The 22,626-nt window shown below is 32.3% G+C and overlaps 2 long non-coding RNA genes across 2 annotated transcripts; both read right to left on the reverse strand.

Annotated features, from left to right (window-relative positions):
* Positions 1-2,567: 2,567 nt before the first annotated feature.
* Positions 2,568-10,896, reverse strand: LOC143083850 (uncharacterized). Its single transcript, XR_012980902.1, has 3 exons — positions 10,660-10,896; positions 4,629-4,802; positions 2,568-3,418 (listed from the first exon to the last, which is right to left on the reverse strand). It is a non-coding gene; the product is annotated as an uncharacterized LOC143083850 (long non-coding RNA).
* Positions 10,897-18,076: 7,180 nt separating this feature from the next.
* On the reverse strand, positions 18,077-22,158 carry LOC143083847 (uncharacterized). Its single transcript, XR_012980899.1, has 4 exons — positions 22,072-22,158; positions 21,358-21,496; positions 19,397-19,619; positions 18,077-18,571 (listed from the first exon to the last, which is right to left on the reverse strand). It is a non-coding gene; the product is annotated as an uncharacterized LOC143083847 (long non-coding RNA).
* Positions 22,159-22,626: the final 468 nt, after the last annotated feature.

Below are 22,626 nucleotides of genomic sequence, written 5' to 3' on the forward strand. Positions count from 1 at the left end.
ACAGCAAATTCTATTATAAAAAAATCCGTATTTTCATGCCAGTACTATTATACTTGCCATCTCGAGGACTATCAGTCCACAAGCAGAAGCATCGACCCAGTGGTAATAGTAGCACAAACGGTCCCAATGTTTCTATACTAGATGCGCATTTCGCCAATCAATGTGTCTTTAGTGATGCTCGAGGCCAAAATATTTAAAAATCCATATCTAATCAATAAAATAACGAGCTATAAACAAGAAAAGACAAATAAGTATAGTAAAAGCTGGACAAGGACCCCCCCCCCCCCCCAAAAAAAAAAAATAGAAAATGTAAATATTTGAGGAGATAAACATAAAAACAAATAAAAGGATAATTTTTCAAAGAATAATGGAAATTTTGTTAAACAAAAAAAATGGGAACCTTAGTGAAAAATAATTTTTAAATTCATCCACATGATACTTTTCATTTACAAAGAACAAGTACTTCCGTCAAAACACTTCATTGAATCAGTAACTCGGAACCGTAACTTTAAGTGTTGTAAAACAAAATCAAGTATCCACAATTGAAATGGTTTCATTCTCGATGAGGTACTTCATGACCGCAATTGTAACAATGTTTCAATAGATTTGTACTTTCCTTCGGGAATTTCCATTTACAAACTTGTACTTCATTATCATTATGTAATAACATAGGCAGACCATAAGAGGCTATTGCATCGCCCGTTTCAATTAAAAAATATATAAATATGTAGAGAAAAAAGTGTTAAATCTTCTGTAAACTGTGTTAAGGCTTTATACAAACTTCTCTAGAAAAATTATTCTAATGCAATATTTTTATAACAATCAATTTCATTGGTCAATATCTATTTCAGGCTTATGTAAATTTCACGTTTTACTAGGTCGCAACCGCATATCAAATTCATACGCGTCGCACTTGTTTTGTTTTGCATAACGATGGCTGACCTAAATACCTCTATTTTTGACAACAATGACCCGAATGACGAGAATAACTCACAGAATGAACTATTTTTGTTAATGCCTTTAGTGTTGCCAAACTTTAATTTAGAAACAAGTTTATTAGAAGGGTTAAGAGGACCAAACGACAGATACGGCGGAAAACCCACCAGTCAACATAACAGCAGACGATTTGAATTCAAATCCCATGGAAATGAACTTGGTTGCAGCTGATGTATCTCGAAGGTGTCAAACAAATTCAAGCAGAATAAAACTTGCACAGCTTTCTCCATAACACTTTATCTCTTCTGTTATGCCCCCTTTTCTTTTTTTGTTACTCCTCTTAAAAGTCTTTAAAAATCTATGTTTTAAATAAGTGGAATAAACCTTTCCATGCAAATCAAAATAAATATATAAATACATATAAACTTGCTAATTTTCAAATAAAACCACTTCATTTTAATTCAACATAACATTGGGCTGCGAAAAAAAGGAGTGAGACACAAAAAATACTATTTTTAAACCTGAAATTCACCGAGAGATACATGTATTTATTGTATTTAAAGCTTGGTCTTCGTAAAATTGGGTGATACCGTATTGTATTGGATTTGCCAGTAGGTAAACCGGGGTTTTTACTATTGCAAATTGAGTTTACATGGCGACACGGAGAGGAGACAGGTAAACAGATGTTTGCACCCCAGTTTACCCCGCTAGTCCCTAAATACAATACAGTTATCTCCATTCTTGTGCAATTGTCTCTAAACTTTTACGAAGGCTTAAAATACAATACAGTTATCTCTATTTTAATGCAGCATATTAAAACAAATACCTTTTAACAAATATTTTGGGGTAAAATGACATAAATGAAAAAGTCCAGGGAAACTGTTGCATTGTCTTTCGCAACTTAACAATGTGACGTTATATGTATACTCATGATGCCAAACATAAATTAAAACTAGACATATTTATACCCTTTGAATGCTTTAGAATGCCTGAATCGCTTCAATGTTGACAAACAATGTGACTTTCAATGTTTATCTTGTGAGAAATGAAATACATTGTATCAAAAGAATGTTGAAAATCGAAATGTGTGCTTTCTATTAAGCACGATTAGTTTACATTTGTAGTAACGAACTGATAGAAAGTGGAATTTACCCATTCAAAGTATTTGTCAACTTCCAAAGAAAATTATTGTTACAAAAAATCGCCTTAAAAAAAATAAAAATAAAAAGCTTTGTTACAACGTACTGTTGCAAATACGATAAAGCATGTACATGTATCATTGATTATCTGTTGCAGTGGACCCCTTGATTGACCCTGAGAGTGATGTTGACTTGATAGAAGCTGTCAACATACTAGAATCACAGAAAGAAAACAATATTGTTCTTCAAAGCCGCTTTGCGGAACTAGATGATGAGGAAATGGAGTTGATTTTAGATGATGCCAACAGCAAAGAAACCAAAAAAATGACAAAATATGGAGTCAAAATATTCAAACGTACGTTATCTGATGGACAAAACATTTTAAGAAAAAGTATGTAAATTGTATATGAATTTCATTATAATGATCAATACCACTAGAGATTATAAATCATACAAAAAAGTTTATATTTTCCTGCCATTGACCTATTGTTGTATATATATATATAGTCAATATATGTAACCATGGCAACAGGCAATATCTTTGAATACTCTTATTTAGATTGATTTGACACATGTATCAACATGTACATCATCATTAATGTAGATCTTGTATCACAAAATTGTAAATCAGCTAGCTGCTATTATGAAGCAATCACACATTCTGTAAATCATACAGTTAACTACATGTACATTGTACATGTATAGGAGGAAGTTTATATCCAAAGAAGGAAAGCTTTTTCTGCACATTCAGTCTCCATTTTAATAACTCTCATTTACCAATAAAGCTTACTATATTCTGATCATTTATCCTCCATTATTATTTGCACAATTGAAATCTTCACACTATTTTTCATTTTCATCTTTGAAAGGCGTGGTCATGAAAACCAATGTAAATTTTCAGAAAACACTTTTGCAAGATGTTATCGGTTTATTCTATATTCTTAACTCGGTCCAAATATCACCATCTCCTTGCTTTCCCTGTTCTTTCAATCACAAAAGGTGATCTTGAGAAACTACAAAATTCAAATATGTTGTGTCTTGAAAACCAAAGATGTCTACAACGCAAAGTTTGGTTTTACATGCATAATGCTAAGTTTTAGAAGGCACAGTCGTGAAAACCATCTTTTATTTTTCAAGAACACTTTTCAATTTTAAAGGTAGTTGCGTATGTTCTATATCTTTAAATAGGCCGAAATATCACCATCTCCTTGCTTTCACTGTTCACATGATTATGTTGTGGTTCAACATTAACTCTTTCGGCAAATAGTGCATACAGAACCAAAATGCTCTCAGTAGCAGAGTCCAGCACTGTGTGGCCATACATATATGATCGTCACTTGTTACTGAAATTGAAAAAAATATCACATATTACTACTGTATCATATATATATATAACTACTTTGATATGCAAGACAAGAACCATAATGGCTGTACAATATTAAGTTAAAACAAATTAGGAGATAACTTTATGGTATTTTCAGCTTGGCCTTCGTAAAACCTATATTTTACTGTTGCAAATTCAATTTTCTTGGCGACACGTAGCAGAGCTAGGTAAACAGATAATTGGTGACAGTAAAATCAAGTTTTACGAAGGCCAAGCTTAAAATAAAATACAGTTTACTCCATTCTAATGCAGCATATTAAAATAAATACCATTTAACTAATATATTGGCGTAAAATGTGTTGAATGAGAAAGTCTGCGAAACTATTGCATTGTCTTTAGCATAAACTCGTATACTCACGATGTCAAACATAAACTCTAAACATATGTATTGCCAACTACTCAAATGGCGACAGTAAGAAACCAGCGGTTTACTGTTGCGAATTCTCAAATACAATATATGGTTTTAATATGCAACCTAACAATAAATGTACGTCAAGCTAAAAATACATTTAGCATGTTAAAGTAACGCCACTCGAATCACATAAAAAAAGGCCATAATTTTTACAGATCTTAAAGTTACATAAAAGCCGTAATACTTTACCAGTCCTTCAATTACATTAGAATAATAAACAGCTTAAAGGAACCTTTTTATCTCTATTTTTTTAGAATGGCTAGCTGACAGAAACAAAGATGTCAACTTTGAAAACTTCAGCACAGAAATGCTCAACACTTCTTTACGTGAGTTTTACACTAACGTCAGGTCAACTGATGGGAACTTCTACTCAAAAAGTACTTTTGTTGGAATCCGTGCTTCCATAAGCCGCCATTTAAGAAGCCCTCCCTATAACCGTCCAGAATCTCTTATGGAAGATAAATCGCTTTATACCTCAAACCAAATGTTTACTGCAATGTTAAAGAAGTTACAGCGGGAGGGACTTGACAGAACAAAACACCACTCTTCAATCGCAGAAGGCGATCTCGAATTGTATTTGATGATTTGCGGGAGTAAACCAGGGGTTTTACTGTCGCAAATATCCGTTTACCTGTCTCCGCTCCACGTCGCCAAGTAATCTCAATTTGCGACAGTAAAACCCCCGGTTTACTCCCGCAAATCCTCAAATACAATACGGTTATCTCTTAATTTACATATAAGTTCTTATATAAACTACCAATTGATTTAATTTAACTCATCATGTCGCTGCATTGAAGACCTGTTGGTGACCTTCTGCTGTTGTCTGTTCTATGGTCAGGTTGTTGTCACTTTGACACATTACTTATTTTCAGTCTCAACTTTACCATCACAATAACATAGACACAAAATTATTCCGTATTCATTTGTCAATCTACCAATTATAACAAAAATGACTGGATCATTTTTAGAAAAAAAACATCTGTCAATGAATATACAAACTTTCTTGTTACTACAAGAAAAGAGATAATATTTCATCTACTGTTCATGACAAATCCAGCTTTGAATTAAAACAGAACCACCACAAGGACACCATGATGCAATGTATACTTATTGACTGGATATGAGTGGAATAGTAAGCTTAAGTTTATTGTCCCGAGGAGCAAGTATTGTCCTGAGGCGTAGCCGGGGGCAATAGTTGTATGCGAGGCAAGAAAACGGGCACAATTCGTTCCCATTGGAATGCCGATAGTCTATTGAAAAACACGTCCTCCGAACGTAAAAAATATGTTGTCAATCAAGAAATAAAGCATCTTGATAATGTCAGTTTCAGAGAGTATTTTGTTTGAATCAGAGAGATCCTTCACAAAGTAGGATTTATCCCTTCCTTGTATCTTCGTTGGCGATTTTTTTTATAAAACAAAGGAAAACCAACTCTTTCAATTTGTCTTTTAGTTTGGAATGCGCTAAATTAGAGTCTATATCCCAATTTTACGGCCCACTGAATAAAGAATAGACAGGCGGGTAGGGCCTCAGTGCAATTTCAACACATTCTTGTCTTTCGTTTTGCTCTATTCATCGTAAATGCCAATTATCCTTTTTTTTTAGAAATCTATCTTTTGCCTTTTATCAAGACATGCCTAGTTGAAAGATAGATAAAAACAACTAAGATTATTTTGAGAGTTAAATGGACCGACCGACCGAATGTTCACATACGGATAAAGTAAACATTGTGCATTCATTATTGCCTTGTCGCAGAATCTACCAATGGTGCCGATTTTTTTTTAAAGTCGCAAAGAAGAGTGACTGACCGATTTTGTTTGTTTTTCATCATCTGACACGGAATATTATAATTAATCCGGAATTCCGAAATGAATATTTCAACGTTATTTTGCAATAAAATGAAATCACAATGTTTGAGTTTTTATTCAACATTGAATTTATGTCATATGTCTATGTACTAATTATTGGTCGATATAAATTCCTTCTGGGATCAAATACTAAGTTATAAAAGGTCACTTAAAGTAACTCGATTACGATCCTTGTTAGATGTGTATGTTGACGAAATCAGATATCTATTTTTGTTAGATTGACAAGTTGTGACTTGAATGGAGAGTTTTCTTATCGACACTCATATCACATCTTCTTATATCGACTTATTAGTTACACAGTGACACAGTGTGTAAGTGAAGAAATATATACTTCGGTTATGTATTTTGTCACTAGAACATTGAGTAGCGAATTTATCTTATAGACTATCTATTAGACTAGTGACCTGTCAAAGTGATTACGCTTCTTTATTAAGAATCTACATCATCATGATCATTTGGTCTATCCATAAAGAAATATTTACAACTTTAAGCTTTGAAAGTGTTTTCTGCATTTATTTTAAATTAACCAGCACCATGTGTAACATTTTTTTTTATGTCGGGGTCTTTTATAGCTGAGTATAGCATATGGTTTTTCTCACTATTGAATGCCGTACAGTGATATGTTGTTGATTACACTCGCTTCATTTAGTACTTTGTTGGATAGTTGTCTGATTTGCAATCCTACCACATCTCATTATTTCAAAATAAGCTGTTTGATCTTCAAAATGCATAAGCTTCAAATTTATTGTGAAACTGCCTATTCTAGAGGTAGCGTGAATCAGATGTGGATACTTAAAAATTCCAAAGATCTTTTAGAGTACATACAATCTAACTCTCTTTCATCTTGTAACAGTATTAAAACATTTGACTTTTCTACTCTTTATACACGTATTCCACATTCCAAACTAAAAGACAAATTAAAAGAGTTGGTATTACTTTGCTTCATAAAAAAGAATGGCCAACGTAGATACAAGTATCTTGTCTTAGGGAGGGATAAATCCTACTTTGTAAAGAATCATTTTGATTCAAACAAAAAATTCTCTGAAACCGATATTATCAAGATGCTTGATTTCTTGATTGACAACATATTTGTTACGTTCGGAGGACGTGTTTTTCAACAGACTGTCGGCATCCCAATGGGAACAAACTGTGCCCTCTACTTGCTGACTTGTTTCTTTATTATTATGAGGCTGACTTCATGCAGAAACTTTTTAGAAAGAAAGATAAGAAGTTAGCAATATCCTTTAACTCTACTTTCCGCTATATAGATCACGTTCTTTCACTAAACAATTCAAAATTTGGTGACTATGTGGATCGCATCTGTCCCATCGAATTGGAGATAAAGGATACTACAGATACAGTTAAGTCGGCTTCATATCTTGACTTACATCTAGAAATTGGCAATGAGGGTCGGTTGAAGACAAAACTTTACGACAAAAGAGATGATTTCAGCTATCCAATTGTGAACTTTCTATTTCTAAATAGCAACATTCCAGCAGCACCTGCACACGGGGTATATATCTCCCAATTGATACGATATTCCCGTGCTTGCATTCCCTATCATGATTTTCTTGATAGAGGGTTACTACTCACAAGGAATCTATTGAACCAAGAGTTCCAAATGGTGATCCCTAGTTTTTGGTGGGGTTCGTGTTGTTTATTCTTTAGTTTTCTATGTTGTGTCATGTGTACTATTGTTTTTCTGTTTGTCTTTTTCATTTTTAGCCATGGCGTTGTCAGTTTGTTTTAGATTTACGAGTTTGACTGTCCCTTTGGTATCTTTCGTCCCTCTTCTAATTGAATAAAAATACATGCATCTCTGACTTTAACATGTTTAAGTCATTAACCTCTCAAAATTTTCATTTGATTGCAAGGAAGGAAAAATAAGAGACCCTTAACATTTTCATCAGCGGTAAATAACCTTTTTAATCACTGGCGAATAACCTTTTGAGTTTTATGACTTGTACAAGAATTATCACACATAAAAATGACGTCACATGCGTAAATAAACTATATGGCAACTTGTTCGCTACAGGAAGCCCATAGAGAGGCGAGTAAATAACACTTTGGACATGTATTTAGTGCCGATGATATCTTTTATAAACGATCTTTTTGAAGGCCATCAATATTTTACAATTTGTTTTTTTTACCGTTGTTGTAAAGACGAGAAATTCTAAGACCCAAATTAATTTGGGAACATCAACTTGTGTTTGATTAAGTAAGGTAAGCGTTTAAAAGTCCCTTATACTGTGACTTCGGTATAATAAAATAGTTGTGGCCTCTAAGAAGCGATGAATGTCCAAAATTATCAATCCTTAAAATTATTTCAATTCGGGCCGCGACCTCAGTGAAATAACCTTCTCATGTTGACTGATTGAGATATTCACCTTTTTCGTCGGGCTATAATTGTAAAGTCGGGTTTCTGCGTTTTGGTGTTACACTAATGTTTCAGGTTAAGTTGAAGTTCAGTGCCAGTTGAAACGTTTAAACTGGCTGCATTTGTTTGCACATGTCATAAGGCAGAACCGTTTTTTGTTAAATGGTTGTCGTTAGTTGATGTGGTTGATAAGTGCTTTTCGTTTTTCGTTTTTCATGTAGATTATACAGTTTTTTTCTTTTTTTAAATGGTTTTAAACTATTAATTTTTGGAGCCTTTCATAGCTTGCTGTTCTTTGTGAGCCAAGGATTTGTTTTCAAATAAAGTCATCATAGATACCAGGACTAAATTTAGTATATACGCCAGACGCGCGTTTCGTCTACAAGGCAGTACCTTGACCTATAAACATGATAATGGTTTAAATTACAAATTGCGATTGGATTGAGAGTTGTCTCCTTGGCACTGATACCAAATCTTCTTATATATACCTTTTATAGATAAAAAAAAATAACAAACAAGCAAACAAGTTCATGATGTTATTGGTTCCTGAACAATTAAAAACTTTAATTTGCTATTACTGTATTTCATAAAGACACGTAGCGTAAACAAGTACCAACATTTTAGTTAACTTTCTTTAAATTTTGTTAGTATAAGAATTAAGAATAACAAATGTATGAATGCCAGCGATGCAACAATTATCCAGAATGCAAATGTTAAGCAATATGATAAGATAAACAGGCTGCAGATCCCTAAATGCGGAAATAAAAAGCAAATTTCAAATTTATGTGTAAAACAATTGTTTAAAACGATTTTGTATTTGGAAAGTTTACGTTAAAACGGACAAATGACATGTTAAACATTTTTTTTAAAACCACACTAATTTTCTTTAAAGTCAGAACTGTAAATAGTCTATTGCGAATCCGAATTTGTAGTATATGTAACTGTTATAACGGATACTTATTTATTTCAAACTTAAATACGACTAAGAGCGTAATAATTTATTAGCTTGATACCTCTAAAGCCAAAAACTCTTTAGAGACTTTAGATTCTCTTTCTTAATTTTATGCGTTTGAATAAAAAAAAAAATTCTTAAAGTAATAATGGTATAATGTTTATTTAATTCAATCCATGATACGTATTTAAGGGACAATGAGGAGTTAATTTATTATAGATGTAACCTAGGCTCGTGAGTGTGATATATTTTAAATTTTTTGGCTTGTTAGAGAATTGTTTTTTTTCGATAAAAGATTGTTGATAACGTTTTGGTTACTAGTATATAGCTCTTCAACTATTTCGGTTCTTATACATCCTTGTCTTTCATATACCCTCGGTGAAATAAATCTCCTCTAGCAGTGGCATCGACCCAGTGGTTGCAAATAAACTCATCATAGATGACAGGATTAAAATTCCATATTTACGCTAGACGTGCGTTTCGTCTACAAAAGACTCATCAGTGATGCTCGAAACAAAAAATGTTTAAAAGGCCAAATAAAGTACGAAGTTGAATAACATTGAGAACCAAAAGTTCCTAAAAGTTTTGCCATATACAGCTAAGGTAATCTATTCCTGAGGTAGAAAAGCTTTAGTTTTTACAAAATTCAAAGCTTAGGTTAATAGTTAATTTATAGTAATGAACATATCAATGATAACTCAAGTCAACACAGAAGTGCTGACTACTGGGCTGGTGATACCCTCGGGAAAATAAATCTCCACCAGCAGTGGCAACCACCCAGCGGTTGCAAATAAACTTATCATAGATACCAGGATAAAAATTCCATATTTACGCTAGTCGTGCATTTCGTCTACAAAAGACTCATCAGTGATGCTCGAAACAAAAAATGTTTAAAAGGCCAAATAAAGTACGAAGTTGAATAACATTGAGAACCAAAAGTTCCTAAAAGTTTTGCCATATACAGCTTAAGTAATCTATTCCTGAGGTGGAAAAGCTTTAGTTTTTTCCAAAATTCAAAGCTTAGGTTAACATTTAATTTATAGTTATGAACATATCAATGATAACTTAAGTCAACACAGAAGTGCTGACTACTGGGCTGGTGATACCTTCGGGGAAATAAATCTCCACCAGCAGTGGCATCCACCCAGTGGTTGAAAATAAACCCATCATAGAAACCAGGATTAAGATTCCATATTTACGCTAGACGCGCTTTTTGACTACAAAAGACTCATCAGTGACGCACGAATAAAAAAATGTTTAAAAGGCCAAATAAAGTACGAAGTTGAATAGCTTTGCGAACCAAAAATTCCTAAAAGTTTTGCCATATACACGTAAGGTTGTCTATTCCTGAAGTAGAAAACCTTAGTTTTTCTAAAATTTACAATTTATTATTTTCATTTTTATTTCTTTACTTTATTAATTAACATTTTTATAAAATCGGGATGTTTAAGAGCAGGAAATATTGTACACAGATGGCTTGAGACATTAATAAACCTCAGTAATATGTGCTTTTAATATTGTTTGTCGTTGACTTACTGACTTATTGAACTTATTAAAACACATGACATGACAAGTGTATCAAAGGTGGTACCTTTACGGCGTGTTTGACTATCTCAGATGAATTCAAATCGGACATCTTCTTCGCAACCAGGAAACGCAAAACAACATGTCAATAAAATACAAACTGCTATCATCTGTGTAGTAACCATTCTGTATTACCTGAAATATATGAAGAATACAAATGGCAAACAGAATGAAACAATGAGAAGACGGATTTTTAAATAACAAATTGTCTTTGTTTTTGATTGAAATCGTACAATATAAAGAATTATAGGGCGATCATTTTGTATTCTGAGATAGGAGAAGCTGTTTTACAAGACTATAATATCCATAGTTATCTATGCTTACATATGTTACCTTTTGTACAACATTGTATCCGACATTTTGTTCATTGTTTTCAATAATAACTAGGTCGTACGTGTTTCCTCTGGTTCAAAACATTATTTACAGACATTCAAACTGCCTAACTTTATATACTTGTACTATTAAACGTCTGAATATTAGTCAACGATCTTTCTTCGCGTGACACAGGCACTTGTCTCAGAAAAAATACTTTATACCTTAATATAAAATAAAAAAAATCAGAGACAAATGCCTGTGGCGCGTGATTGTTTCGAGTAACGATGCATGTACACAATAAATAACTTATATAAACGACTTAAATTGTACAAAACAATATCATACTGACGAATGATATTCGTTATCCGAAATATTTATAAATAATTTCCCTTTTCCGACGTAGTCGGTATGGTTCTGGTTGTGCCTTTGAACCTAAGGATGATTAACTATGGCAACAGAAAACGCATGCTCGAAAATCCTTTCTGTGATTGGACAAAATGCTGTCATTGTGTGATTTGGTTGTGTTTGAAAAAAACGTCTCGTTAATTATATCGTGATGGAAAGCAAGTGAAAAACTATAAATAGGTGAACTAGATCTTACAAAGATTTATATTTTTATTAAAATAATTGTTTCTTCAATAGCTCTTTGCATCAACGACAGCTGTTTATTCGGGAAAAATTATATTTTTTTTAATGTAAACTTTGTTGTACGAACGTACATGACTTTTAGAACGCAACTACGCATGTGAGATTTTTGCATTTTTTTTAAACATATACTCAAATTTAAATACGTCGGATATTTTTTTTTTTAAAAATAGTTCTTTTTTATTATTAATGTTGTTGTACACATTTAATGCGTTTATGTATAAACCAGTAGTTTAATACTAAACAAATCGCAAGACAGGTTAATGCCATATTTACATATAACTATATCAGAGAAGATCCAAGTTTTGACATAATCGCGACAATTTAAACTAGTTTGCGAAATGTGTTACCCGAAACATAATATGAGCCTTAATCCACCACCATAATCTATTGGAAACACATATTCAAAATACTGATTTATTATGTCAGGCAATGGGTTAAACGCGAGAAAGAAAACGTAAATATCATTTCCGATTATTTTTAAATGGATTAAGTTTGTGAGGTTATTGGTTCAAATCAGAATTTAGAAAACTGTATTGGTCTATGAATTTGATATCGAATTTCAAAGGCCCAAACACCTTTTTATCTTACTTCCATGACATATATGTTGTTTTCTCCGCGACGCCGTTTTAGTGTATAAATCACATTGCATGAATAGCTTTATAAATGAATTATGTGTTGACAATGTTCATTTGGAACTTCAAACACATATGAAGACCTGGATATTTCTTCAATTATCAAGCTGCTAGACAACTGGGAGAATTATTTTTCAAAACCTGAATTGTGTCTTTCCGACATTAGTTCATGGATGTCAAAAACTATGCTAAAACTTAATCAAGATAAAACCGAACTTATCACATTCACACCGAAACATCTGAAGACGAGTGTACCAAATCTCTTACTCAAAGTCGGCAATACAGTTATAAGTATTGTATCCTGTGTGAAAACCTAGGCGTATACTTTGATCAACACCTTACATTAACATTGGACGTATTCGCAGCTTTATAACAACATCCGCTTGCAAGCATTAGTGAACAGTCTAGTAACATCCAGACTAGATTTTGGGAATATTTTTGCCGATTTACATTGGTTACCAGTCCAATACAGACCACAATTCAAAATACCTACTAATGTGTACTGCGCTTTGAATGACATTGGTCCTGCTTACATTCGGGAAGTGGTCAATTTGCACGTACAAAACTGATCTCTGCATTCAAGCTCAACTAAATTACTTACCGTTCCAAAAGTGCGGACAAAGACGTACGGTGAAAGACAATTCGATTGGGCCGCGGCATCTCTTTGGAATAATCTCCCTAACAGTTTAAAACAATGCAAGTCCTTAACTAAAAGCTAAAAACTCATTTTTATCGCATTGCTTTTTATCAGATGTTTTCCTTTCTCTTTTACGGGTTTTTACTAGTTCATGTAGTTTTGTAGAAACTTTTAATGCATTTTGTTTGTATACCTTTTGAGGATTTTTGCTTGTTTTGCATGATTTTTAACCTAGGTTGCTATTTTTGTATCGACCTGTTATATTATGGTAGGCATTTTTGTTATATATTTTATTTTAGTACTTGAATCTAACACAGTTTATGTTTTATGCCTTTGTCTTTGATTTGGTTTTAATAACCATGCTGTGTGTACAGCGCCTCAGAGTAATTTTTATTTTTTATATAGGGTGCTCTATAAATTATTATTATTATTATTATAATTAATAATATATTGGACACCATAAACTGCATAAGTGCTCTTCCAGATAACATAACATTGGTTGGTCTTACAAGAGCTTCCTTCAAAATTATAAACATAAATTGTATAAGCAAATCAAAGACGGGTTTCAAAGTAATTGCGGTGGCGTGAATGAGATGTGGATACTTAAATTCTTATGAGCTCAGGTTTAAGTACACCCAATGTAAGACTCCTTAAACTGGTAAAAGTATTCCACAATTCATGCCAAAAGACAAATTAAAGAAGTTGATACTGCTTTATTACATATAAAGTAAGAATGACCAACGTTGATAAAAGTATCCTGGTCCAATGTAGGGATACATGATACTGCAACAATCAACCTGAATCAAACAAAAATTTGTCTGAAACTGACATTATCGATCAGTATCAAGACCATTCCCACGGACCTGCAAACGAAGTATATATCTACAAGTTGATATAATATCTTAGGGCTTGTATTTTTATCACGATTTCATTGGTAGAGGGTTGCTGTTCTCAAGGCAGCTTTTAGATCAAGAAAAATATGTATGTTCAAGCAGAGAGAGAAAAATATTCTATATCCAGATTTCACCAATTACTTATAATGATAAATTTTGAACAAAATAATTTGATTGATAGCGTTGAAGAAATAAATAAAATTGTTCGAGCTCTGATCAAAAATAAAATTCTGACTCAAACATAGAATCCATAACCCCATTAGGTTAAACGGTTGGTCTCTAACAACAAGTTTTGAAATCGATCAAACTCTTCATAGGCATAATGCATTTTCTTTACGTTATTGTAAGGTATAACCTTGTAGAACCTGGTGGTATCCACAGATTCAGTTATAAAAATCATAAACAAAGCTTACCAGTATGCAACGTGACTGTCCTCTTTCCAAAATGTTTTTATAACAATTGTAACATATGCAATTTACAATTTTATAGTTAAAACTAATAATGATTATTATGAAGAAGATTAGTCTAATTATTTACGGATTTGATAGTTATCAAAAGTAAAAGGATAATAATTTTATACGCCAGACGCGCGTTTCGTCTACATAACACTCATCAGTGACGCTCAGATCAAAAATAGTTAAAAAGCCAAATAAATACAAAGTTGAAGAGCATTGAGGACCCAAAATTCGAAAAAGTTTAAAAACGTTTAAACTATAAACAGCTATTATCATTGCTCAACAACTTCGAAATTGTCTTGGCTAAGATCTAATTATTTGATTGTTAAAATAAAAAAGATAGAACATTTTGTTTCACTGCTGTTTCTACCTTTCACATATGGCTTTTTCCTAGCTAATTGTTCCTTCTAATCAATATTAAAGTTTTGTGGTATCAAATATGATTTGACCTGCATAATATACCACAAACGTCAATAATTGATTTCATTTCATGATTTGGCCTGTATAACATACCATACACGTCATTAATTGATTTGGTTTTATGATTTGGCCTATATAACATACCATAGACTTCATTGTTTGATTTGGTTTTATGATTTGGACTGCATAATATACAACATACGTCATTATTTGTTTTGGTTTTATGATTTGGACTGCATAAAATTTCAAAGACGTCATTGTTTTTTTTAATTAGATGTGTTACCTATAGTCTCAAGGCTGCATATGAACCTAACATAGATACCAGGATAAATGTTTTTTTCTAGCCAGCAGATCTGATTGACAGTTTTTTAAAATTGTTAATTAATAATTTATTCATTTTTTTGTTTATATAATTAGACAATACTTCACAAGAGACCAAAATGACATAGAAGTTATCAATTAAAGGTCACCGTACGGCCTTAACAATAAGCAAAGCCAATAACGCGTAGTCAGCTATATAAGTCATACTATACTTTAATTTTCCTGTTTACAATGAAAAAATCAACAAGGCCACAGTCAAATGTTAAAGAACAAATACACAAGTATGGCGATAAGTTGAAATCCATTCTAACTTGCAATAAAGGATCAACATCTATAGTTATGTCTGCCACATTTATCTTCTTATTGACAAACGACAACCATGAAGTATTTACGGATTTGTTGAGATCAACACAACAAAAAAACAAAACATTTAAAAGAGATTATTGCAGCTAACTAATTGTTAATTGGTTCATTTCAATGAAGCAACATTCCAAAGTCACAAAATAGAGTATATTTCTCCAGTTGTGCAATATTAAAGAGCCTGCATTTCCCATCATTTCATATTACAAGGAAGATTTTAAACCAAGTGTTTTTCGTGTTGAAATTGAAGTCATCTCTTTGAAATATTACAGACGCAATCACCAGGTGTTGACAGTTATAGAATTTCCGATTCACAGATGACGACCTACAGTTTCAATTTGTCGTCAATCCTATCCCGTCCACTTTCCTTTGCATTTTACCTACCGAATCATTGATTTGTACTTACATCAGCATCACGATTGGTGGCATATGCGGTGCCGAATCGAATTACCCTTGCAGCTCCGATCAACTTTCTTGATGGGGTTCATTTTGCTTAGTCATAAGTTTTGTATATTGTAATATATAGACAGCTGTTTGTCTTTTGGTATTTTTTTTTTCACCTTTTACAATGACTGTGTCAGTTATGTTTCGACTTACGAGCTCGAATATTCCTTGGCTATCTTTTGCCTCTCTTTTCCAATAAAAGTTTGAAATCATTATAATATTTATGCATATTTTACTAAGTTTTGGTGTAAAAATTGATTTGTTTAACCGAACTCCAATCATTGTGTACCATCCAAACCGAATACACCATAAATGAAGTCCAGTAAGATCAATTTTTTTCTATTACCTTTTCCTGGCAAGAGACATTTTTTGATTATAATTCTAAATGATATAGGAAAAATTAAGGGCTAATTATGAACCTTAATCTCTCTCTTCAAATACCAAAAAAAAAAAAAAATGGACATTGGGTGCCTGTTTAAAGAAGCCTGTTACGAGTTAAAAATTTTCAAGAAAAAATCCTTCAACTATTCTTCTCACGGTTTTGTGTAACTAAGTTACATGATATTCAAGCTTGGACAGCACTGCATTTCGAGATGACAACTTTCATGTAAATATAGAGGTTTAATTGTACCTCAAACGATTTGAACTGTATTGAGAATATAATAGAAGCCTTTACCTTAGTTTATTGTTTCTTCTCTTGGGAATCTATATATGGTGATGATGCAACACATTGTCGAAAAGTATGTAGTCCATAAAAACTGATGAAAGTTTAATCACAAAAATAAAAAGGAAAGTCCCCAATCAAATGGCTAAATCAAAAGCTCAAACACATCACACGAATAAATAACTACTGTCATATTCCTGACTTGGTAAAGGCATTTTCTCATGAAAACAAAATGGTGGATTGAACCTGGTTTTAAAGGTAACTAAACATTTTACTTGTATGACAGTCGCATCAAATTCCATTCTATTGACAACGACTAAACCATAAGGCATGTAAATTAACCCATCATAGATACCAGGACTAAATTTTGTATATACGCCAGACGCGCGTTTCGTCTACTAAAGACTCATCAGTGACGCTCGAATCCAAAAATGTTAAAATTGCCAAATAAAGTACGAAGTTGAAGAGCATAAATGACAGCACTTATGCCTGTTTTATTTACATGATTTAGTTGAGTTTACTTATGGATTCGGCAAATTCAAAGATGATTCTTCTACGAAAGATGTTACAGACAGCTTACGCATTGGAATTTGTAACGTGAAAACTTTGAAAATGAGTAGCATGTAACTTGTACTTTGTTCGGCAATAAAACGCAAAAATAATTTTTTGTGTGCTTCAGTAAAAGATAAGCTGGGACAAGTGATTTGTTAAAAAACACCAAATAAGTAGCACTTTTCACTGTCATTCACAAACATTTACTTTATCGTAACCAAAAGTGAATAGAAAAGGAAAATCTGCATTGTAACAATCCTGTAATGGTTTACTTCTACACATTGTGACTTGGATGGAGAATTGTCTTATTGGTTATCATACCACATCTTCTTAAATTAATTTATTATTACTAAGACAGTGATCATGACGCAGCGTGTTAGTGTCTTCATTTATATATGCTATTAGGTCACTAGCACTTTGAGTGGCTAATTTATTTTACCGACTATCTTAACATGCAACATGACTACTGGCCTGTATATTGACAGCTGTCTAATCTGCAATTTTACCACATCTCCTTATTTCTTAAAAGGAGTTTATTTTTAAAAATACATACGTTCTAGTTTAAGATATATGTATGAATATGTGGCTTTAAGTCATTAACTTCTGAAAATTGTAAGTCTACCTTTTGATTTAGTTATAGCTATTTAAATTGATATTTTATAGTGTGTCTTTTAATGTTGTGATGTTACCCTATTGTTTTAGGTTGCTGAATGTCTACGCCTGTGAAAAATGTTAAATCGTATAAACCCGTTGCATGCGTTTGTCCTAAATCAGAAATATGTTGTTCAGTGGTTATTGTTTGTTGATGTGGTTCATAATTATTTCTCGTTTTTCGTTTTCTATTTTTTATATAGGTAATACTGTTGATTTTAATGTTTGAATTGCTTACACCAGTTATTTCGGGGCACTTTATAGGTTCTTGTTCGGTGAGCTAGGTCTTCGTACTGAAGGTCGTACATTGACCGATGATGGTTTACTTTTACAAATTGTGACTTGGATAGAGTGTTGTGTCATTGGCACGCATACCAAATCTTCTTATATCTGACTATATAAACTACAAAAACAAAGTGAACAAACAAGGGAAAATGTTCATTATTTTATTTGTTCCTGAATAATTGAAAACTATAACTTGCTTGTTCATTATTTGAAAGATACAAACATTGTTAAAAGTATCAAAGTTTTAGTAAACCCTCTTTCAAATTTTAGTATCAAAATCAATATTTAAAGTTGTATGAATGCAAGAAGGCAACTTTTTGTCATAGAGCAAATGATAAGCAACATGAAAAGCCAGCTTTGGATTATAAATCGCGTAAATAAAAAGACAAAATTTATATTGATACATTAAAAATGTGTTAAATTTGTTTATAATTTGGGCAGAGCAGCTTCGGTTAAAGCAGACAAAAAATAGATAAGAAAAACAGACACAAATTTTGTTTAAAGTCAGAACTGAAAATGATTAATATTGAATCAGACTTTTAGGTAAATGTGTCTGTAATAGCTGTGAGAACAACGGGTAAAACGTTGTCACAATGTGTCTTTAATATCCTCTCAATCCATGTTCTGCTAAAGACCGGAATTCTACAAAAAAACAAGAAAAAAACGAATATATATAAGCTGTAAGCATAATGATTGTTAACGCAACGAGTCTTCTGTACCAATTAATACTTCTCTTAGACTGGGGACAATGTAGAATGTCATATCTTATGGCGTTTCTTCTGTAACCGGAGAACGTGATTCTACTTTCAAAATCATGCTGTTTTCTCCAACTGGAACCCTTGACCTCTGTGTTACAATGCGGCGGTCAAAGCGACTAAGAATAAGAAGTACTTCCCTACCTAAACCGCTTACGTACTTATGTTCTAAGGGAAGCAATCCCGTTTCACTTCGACTTTTAGTTTCTGATTACATCCTTGATATTTTGGCTCATAAATGACAACACTGTATGGTAGATTCTAGTCGTCTTTTGTGTCAACTTACAATGGTTACCAATTAACCAATTATAGTCTGAGTAAGAACATTGAAATAAATAACCCGGGATCTTTTCATTTTGAATAAACACAAACATACCAGTGTACAAGAAAAAGGTGAGTTCACAAATGTTAATTTAAATGTACTAAACATCAAATTGTGCATGTGTAAAACAAAATTTTGACATTTTCCGTCTCTTTGGTGTGCTTAAAAGCAATTTAGCCCACCTTATTATGTACATGACCAAAATCAGTAGCCTGTAAACAAATATCTGTTCTTGGTCGATGTCTATTATAATTATTTTTCGTTTAGTGCTTAATTGATAATCAGGGCTTTGGTTATCTTTTGTTTTCTTCGTCCTCGTATTTTGTCATGTTAGTGCTTTCAAGGTGTTATACTATTATCTATTTTATATAAGGAAACCACTAAACTTACCTCCAATTTCTAGCTCTTCATTCCCGTTTGTGTCAATTTGAGGTATGGCTAAGTTGAATATTTGTCTCCATCGACTCCGGCTGTAGTCCAGTCCAGGTATGTGTGCATTTGCATAAAATGCGGCAAATTCGTTACCATTAATGTGTCCATCTCTATCGGTATCAATCCATCTAAAGGCCATGGCCATGGCATCTCTCTTTACAGTGTCTCTCTTGTGTACCATCTGTTTGGAAAAAGTGTATTATTTATTACTTACGATCGTGTTACTTGCAAATGTAATGAATATATAAATCAGAAATTGGGGTAAATTTCGTAGCTTTTTTTCGTCAACTTCATTTTTTTAAAATGTTTCTTCGGTAATGATATAACCAAACTATATTTATTATATAAGTATTTTATCGATAAATGCGTATAGAAGAAATTAAATTGGTTCTTACGTAACTGAGTAATTTCAAATTTCATACATGATTCGGCTCTCATTGTGCATTTGAAAAACATAAAAATTATTAGTCACTTTGCTTATTTGTTAGAAATTTAAAAAACATGGAAACTTATAATTTGATTCCGTTATTTTCCAAAAAATCACCTTCAACTTTCGGTAAAGTTTAATTTGTCCCCGCGGAGTTTGATTTGAAGTTCAAATATGGACAACACCTTTGCCACAAAAAATATCGTCTGGTCATGTGAAGCAGCAAATCATTATAACGCACCTGCTATTCGATGGATTCAATTGTGTCATTTAAATCCAATGATCAAGTTCTGACTTTTACGTTACAGAGAGTGTAAAAAAACCTGTCAATTCTTGTTAAATGATGATAATGATTTGTGTAGTCACACACATTTGTTTACTTAGGTATTTATATGTTGCCAGTAAGTTCTCATGAATATGTATATACTCCTCTCCAACACAAATGTTATCAAAGGTACAATGATTATAATTTAGTACGCCAGACGCGCGTTTCGTCTACAAAAGACTCATCAGTGACGCTCATATCAAAATATTCAAAAAGCCAATCAATTACAAAGCTGGAGAGTATTGAGGATCCAAAGTTCCGAAAAAGTTGCACCAAAGTTTTGTAAACAGAAAATTTATCAAAATAATGACCACATTATTGATATTCATGTCAGCCCTATAGTGTTGACTACTGGCTGGTGATACACTTATAGTTGATGTTTGTTCGTTCAAAGAATATTATTCATCATTAGTTTTTAGACGACAGCAATAAAACAATGAAATGGTACTTCTATATGACCAGTAGATATAATTACATTTTAAATATATCATTTAGATCTAGGTCAACATTTTTGGTAGTTTTATAAATATTTTCTATTTTTAAAGATTGGTTAAATTTTTCACTTATTTTTTTATCCGTGATTTCAAGATACATGTTTTAACAAGACAAATGTGAGAGCTTGATATTTGCTTACCTTGTGATTTTAGTTTCTAAAGTTAGTTTCAGGGAAGATATTTCTACACGCGAACATTTACGTTTAATGACTTGTTGCTGAAAGTTTTTTCTTTGATGTCTTGAAATTTTTATATTTGAAACTCCTTACCGGCCAAATTCTGGACAGAATAATCCAATCGGCGTCTTCATAAGACTTTTTAAATAAATTTTATTGATTTTTTTAATGATAAAATTACAAGTTTAAGATAATCTTAAAATTGTCATAAAACTAAATAAAGCAAACATAAATCAAATTTTGAACCTAATTATTTTCGAAACCAGCAGTTTGTTTCGAGTCATGATCTTTCATGTATTTCAAATTAATCTACAATAACATGATCTTAAACACACCTAAAATAACCTTTGCACATGATTCAGGACTTTAATGATATGATGAAACTTATACGATTTACTTCTTCAGTCGTTAAAGCCATATGTTTATAAATCTAATTTGTGCTCAAACTTTTGCTAACTTGTCAGTTATTTTCAACATTCGATATATATTCTACTTACCGATGCAGTATGGGCAACTGCATCATAAATGGCAGATCCTTCCTTAAATTTGAATTTAAAAGGAGAAGCAAAAATTGCAGCCACAAGGCAACAAAACAATATCAGGGTCTTCATCTTCTGAAAGTTCAATCAATAAATGCTGGAAAAGAAATAAAAACTTAAGATCATAGATTATAAGTATATTATATTTTTTGTGCCTATATAAATCATAATAGTTTTCGTTATCGGACTAAATAAACTCATCATAGATACCAGGACTTAATTAAGTATATGCAAGTATAAAGAAGATTTGACTGTTGTTTGTAAACAGCTTGCGCAATTCTGCCATGCATAGTTCCTTGTATTTTTCCTTTACCGCAAATTTAGTAAATAAAGCGTTCAGATTTACAGATTGAATTTATACTAGAATTGAGTATATGTAGGAAACTGTCTGAAGTCTTCTTTGTAAGTAAAGGTTATTAACAAAGCACTAATGTGTGAAACTGCTTTTAAAAAATGGTATATTTCATTAGAAATGAAAAATGATGACAAACAAAACTATCAATTAAGATTACTCGTATATCTGTATCTTATTTATATTTATTTTCAATTTAGACTTGTTTATATCTTTTCAATGTATATATTCATACATCAGGTTCATTAGTAAGAGCCGTCAACATTTCCTTTTAAAATATAGTACACCCACTTTTGTTGTACATGTTATAAAGACCTTACCTTTCTCTGATTAAACCGCTGATCTATTCAAGTCTCATACAGCAAATTAAACATTTATATGAAGGAGTTAGTAAAATACTCGATCACGAACCAATCATATTACTTCAGCAATTATCGTTTCAACGCCGAGAACAGTCGAATTTTCCCGATTTATATTTACATCATTGGTCACAAAACTCGTTTGATTCGAACGGAGAGAAGCGGAATCAGCCGAAGTTAGAAGAATGATATCTTTATATAATCAAATTGACACTTTATAGATTTGGGACATCCAAAACGCTATTCTGGGATGGCCACCGTTAAGATACCCTAATAAAAATGAAAAGCAGTTAGTGAACAATTAATTAAGGCCCTGAATGATCTAAAGATATTGAAATTTAATATATACACACAAATTGCGTCCATATACTTTTAAAAAGTAAGACGACCTCAGATTTGTGTAATTACCTTTGACATACTTGATCTTAATAACTAACTTTAAAAGAAGAATCATTGAGCTACTACACCATATGCATAATTGATAGATACGCTTTTTTTTTTAGGAAATGAGCCTTC

Source organism: Mytilus galloprovincialis, chromosome 7 (genome assembly GCF_965363235.1).
Source record: "Mytilus galloprovincialis chromosome 7, xbMytGall1.hap1.1, whole genome shotgun sequence".
Classification (NCBI taxonomy): domain Eukaryota; kingdom Metazoa; phylum Mollusca; class Bivalvia; order Mytilida; family Mytilidae; genus Mytilus; species Mytilus galloprovincialis.